Raw genomic sequence first — 4929 nt, forward strand, 5'->3', positions numbered from 1 at the left:
ACAACTATTTATCAACTTGCCAGAATTTAGTAAATAATTGTTCCTCTAAAAAAGTTGGTTAGAGAAAAGAAAATTAGTTAGTAATTACGTAACTCCTTTTAGAAACAATTAGAAACTAATTTGTTAGGTTGTTGTTTTTTTAATCTCAGTCATCGATTGATAATCAATCTTGGTCATTAGTTTTCCAAAATGAGTAGTATAAAAGGGGGTCAAGCAGCATTTGGAGAATACAAGTTTGAGAAGTAATTTACAGTGATAGCAAATAGTCTTGCAGTATTAGCAAGGGTGCAGTGATAGCAATGGGGGAATATCAGTGAGAGAAATCGAGAGATTGTCAGAGTTATGCCAGTAAGAGGCAAGGAATTTTGTATCTCTTAATTTGTTGAAATTTAATATAATTCCTCATCTATAGAATTGCTTTTTCCTTAGGGGTTTTCCCTCATTTATAGAATTTAAAAAGTTTTATCTGGGATTCATTGGGATTCATCCATGCGAACTTTATTATTACATATATAAATTTATAAATAATTACAATAACTAAAGAATTATTTTATAGACATTTGATTTCTTAAAAATTAGTTAAAAACTTAAAAAACATAAAACTAATCAACAAAACTAAGATTATTTAGAAATTTAAAATTATTGATTTACAACCAAGTTTCAAAACTTAAAAAATGTATCCAAAGCTTATCTCACAATATATAAATTATTTTTATTTAAGTACAAAAACCTAATATATCTAAGTTTTATTATATTTTATCATTTATTCTTATCTTCATTCATTAGATAATCTTTACATATTTTCAAAATCATATAGAGGAAATGAGTCATTTGTCGTCCATTTATAATGCTGCCAAGTTAATCGTTACCTCCCCCCCCCCAAAAAAAATTACCTTTCGAAATTGGTCCACTTGTACAAAAAGTACTATAACAACTATTGGGGTGTCTTAGTGGCAGTTATTAGGCAAACGTTTTAAAATGACACTTTTAGACCACCTCGCACTCTACGAGTTCTACAAAGAGCTTCGTAAATGCGGGAAAGTTGAAAGGTTGGCTTCAAGCTTTTGACTCACCTACATAGGTTCACTAAAAACATTGGCGAATTTTGACATATGAATTAGGAATTGTAGGTACAAGTTAGCCTGAACGACTACTAGGTCATTTCCCCTAATTATAATCTTACAACTAAACAAATAAGAATGACTTTATTTTAAAAACTCATTCACAATCTAATCTATAGATGATATTGATTGAAAATAAAATAATTCAACATAACAATAAAAATAAACTTAATTTTTTTTACAATTATATAAAGACATTTTCAAGAATATATACTTTCATGAAACGCCAATTGACAGGCCGCTATATAATTCTGGCCATGTGGAGTTACTTTTTATGACTGAACAGCTATTTGTCTTTACAGAAATAATGAAGAATTTTTTTTCAACGAGCTGTAAAGTTTTGTGTTTAATTTCAGCTCTGTATTTTATTCAGTGGGATAATGCTTTGATTTTTTATCTTTCAATGGTTAGACTGTAAGAGTAACAGCAACCCAGTAATTTACAACTGACTACATTTAAATCATAAAGGAATGTTTGTACAAGTTGACTTTACAGTTCCAAATTGGAAACTTCACTTCTCAGCAAGTTTGCCAATGTATTTGGCCATCCTGGATATAACAACTTTGTGCTAAAGCAGCTCTTCGCCATCCTTCTCTCCTGACTGTTTTGGGCAACAATACATTCATATTCAATAGGTTACAATTCTAATGGATATAGAAATGAAATATAAATGAATTCTTTCATAATCCTATTACATAAAACGTTTTCTGATCTATTTATGAGTCTACAAATAATAACAAATTCCTATTATACACAACATGAGCGTACCATGATCTTCAATAGTTCTTCAATGAATTGAATCAGATTTTGAAGTTCTCTTAAATCATTGAATTCGTGTAGAAAACTCTCGAAATCAGGAGTAGTGGTAGAGGAAGGTCTAGCATTGGCTAATTGTTGTGAAGATGATGAAGGTTCAACAATGGTTTCTTTCTGAGGAGGTGAAGAGGATGAGAAGCAAAACCTTGAAAGAAAAGCAAACTTGCCCATTTCTAACAGTGAGGAATTATAGAGAGGAAGGAAATTTTCTAAGATGGTTATTGTTTCTTCCTATAAATCACTCATGGGCTTTCCTGGCTTTTATCATTGTAACTTATGATCATGGAAGATTTTTCCCCATCAATCATCAATGAGGGTCACAGTTGAAAAGACAGATTTCCAACACAGTGGAAAAAGATGAGAAGTTCGACCCACTTCATTGGCTACCATTATGTAAAATAATTAGAATCATTGTTTGTGATAGTGAAAACAATTAGATTCGCCCACATTAGAAAGCTCATTGATCCATTTTAAAACAGCTTAAAAGCAAGTTTTGATGAATATATATTTAGCTTTGTCGGCTTTAAAGAGATTTGAAGGATATATTCATTGCTTTGAATATGTTTTTTATAGATATATTTTAGTTGTGTTTTGATGAATATATTTTAGCTTTTTAGAATGGAAATTTGGATAGAAAATAATTGTTTAACTATAGATTTATAGTTCAATCATCAATTAAAGGTAATTGAATATATTTTTGAAATAAAGGAAGGGTGAAAATTTATTCAAGCTGAAAGAGAAACAAGTACAAACAGAGAAAGGGCATCAGACAGCTCTGTCAAGATCAATCAAGTGATAAAGTTGATGGGACAAGCCCATTAGAAGTTGAGTCTTATCAACAATGTTCCAATTACACATATGGTCAGAAGCTCCCTTCGCCAAACAATTAGCAACACTATTCCATTCCTTAGGAATATGAGTGAAAATAACAGACTCCAAAGAAATACACAAATTATGAATATATTCTTTGCTTTGAGTATGTTTTTTATAGATATATTTTAGTTATGTTTTGATGAATATATTTTAGCTTTTTAGAATAGAAATTTGGATAGGAAATAATTGTTTAACTATAGATTTGTAGTTCAATCATCAATTAAATGTAATTAAATATATTTTTATTCAAATGATTTTATGCAATTTATTTTAGGGGTGATGTATTTAGATTGTCATTATTAAAAACTTGGTTATTTAGATAGAAAATTAAAAAGTGTATTGAATAAATGTAAGTTATAGGTTTTAAAAAAAAATTACCTAATTTTATTAACTCTATAGTTTGCATATACTTCCTTGTCAAATTCATAAATTATAAATTCAATAAATATAACACAAAGAAAGAAAGAAATTTAAATTCAAATTTTACTCATATTGTTCAATATGATTCAATGTTCTAATTATATCCAAATTTCACTCAATTACTCAATGTGTTGACTTCATGGGTTTGAACTTCAACATTGATAATTTGGAATGAGGTCAGGTGGATCAAAACTATTTAACATAGTGCAAAAATCATGCCATGCCAATATCGTTGATCACTTAAAAAGTTGACTTGTAGCAACAAAGTTTTGACACAACTTTAATGCAACATAATGGAATCATCTACTCATGATGCCAATGCCATGTCACTCTTCTTACATACTTTGTCAACATGTGATATTACATTCTAATGCCTTCAATTTTAAAGCAAATGAATGGACATTAAATTAACATTTAAGAGTTTTTTGGTATGGACATTAAATTAACATTTAAGAGTTTTTTGGTTACCCAAGTGTTTGGTGGCATTATAGAAATACATCTCAATGTAATAAATTTTTCATCTTTAATGCCAATGAATGAAGTTCAAATATATTATGCAAGTTAACTTAGGATGCCTCTTTATGTAATAATTCATTTAAACATGATTGATCTTATGTCAATTTATTTTTATATTTTCAAATGATAATCATTGCATGAAAAAAAAGGATCCATGGACAAAGTATGCACATAGAGGAATAGATATACCAAATGGATTGACCTTGTATGATACAAGGGAAACGTTGTGCTTTGAGGAAGAGTCCAAGACCTTCACATGAGTTGTCGTTACTAAAACTTTGCATTTCCTAACTAAAACTTTGCATGAAAGATAAAAGGAAGACATTAGAAAATATATTTTAATAGATGAAAAGATGTTTTATTTTTAATTATAATATTTATAGTAATATACTTTGGTCAAGCATCTAAGAGGCACACAATCAGCATGCAATATTATAAGATTTCATTCACGTTTTTAATAAAAAATCTCCTCTTTACACTAAAGGCAAGGGTTTGGATCTAAATTTAAAAAACTATGCAACTGACATACAAAATTACCTTCACAAAATGCTTATCATGTTTATAATTAAGACCAATCAATAAAAATGAAAAATAACAATCAAATTTCACAAAATATCTTATTGTTGTTAAAAGTGACTCCACAAAATCCTTAGGAAATTTACAACATGTTTTATTCAGGGGAGAGCTCCAAGCTGAAAAAAGTTAATGGTTGTTTTCCGTGTAGCCATGATCGCCCTATTCTGGTTATTCCTCCAACGGCTGTAATGGAGGACATTGATTATTGGACCAAGCATGCTTTGATATGCAAATTTTTTGGAATTCGGATTTCCCTATCCGCTCTTGAGGCATGGATCCGCCGCTCTTGGCAGGTGGAAGGCGATATGGAGATTATGTTGGCAGGGAATAGTTATTTTTTTGTTGTATTCTCTTGCATGTCTAATCGTGATCATGTTTTTGAAGGAGGCCCTTATTTCTACAACCTTGTGAGGTTATTTGTCAAACCTTGGCATTCAGGTTTTAATTCTGCTGAGGATCTCCCTTCAACAGTGCCAGTTTGGGTTCGCTTGCCTCGTCTTCCCTTGGAATTTTGGCGTGAAGACATCCTTCGACAAATTGTTGCTTTGTTGGGGAGGCCGGCTGCGATCGCACATCAATCCCTCAATAAAAAGGTTATTTCTTATGC

The 4929-nt window shown here is 30.4% G+C and overlaps 1 long non-coding RNA gene across 1 annotated transcript; it reads right to left on the reverse strand.

Annotated features, from left to right (window-relative positions):
* Window positions 1-1284: 1284 nt before the first annotated feature.
* LOC149532532 (uncharacterized) lies at window positions 1285-2311 on the reverse strand. Its single transcript, XR_016357280.1, has 2 exons — window positions 1890-2311; window positions 1285-1722 (listed from the first exon to the last, which is right to left on the reverse strand). It is a non-coding gene; the product is annotated as an uncharacterized LOC149532532 (long non-coding RNA).
* Between the last annotated feature and the right edge of the window lie 2618 nt (window positions 2312-4929).

The sequence above is a fragment of the Cupressus sempervirens genome, chromosome 10 (assembly GCF_028749045.1).
Source record: "Cupressus sempervirens isolate cs-2001-9-10 chromosome 10, ASM2874904v1, whole genome shotgun sequence".
NCBI lineage: Eukaryota > Viridiplantae > Streptophyta > Pinopsida > Cupressales > Cupressaceae > Cupressus > Cupressus sempervirens.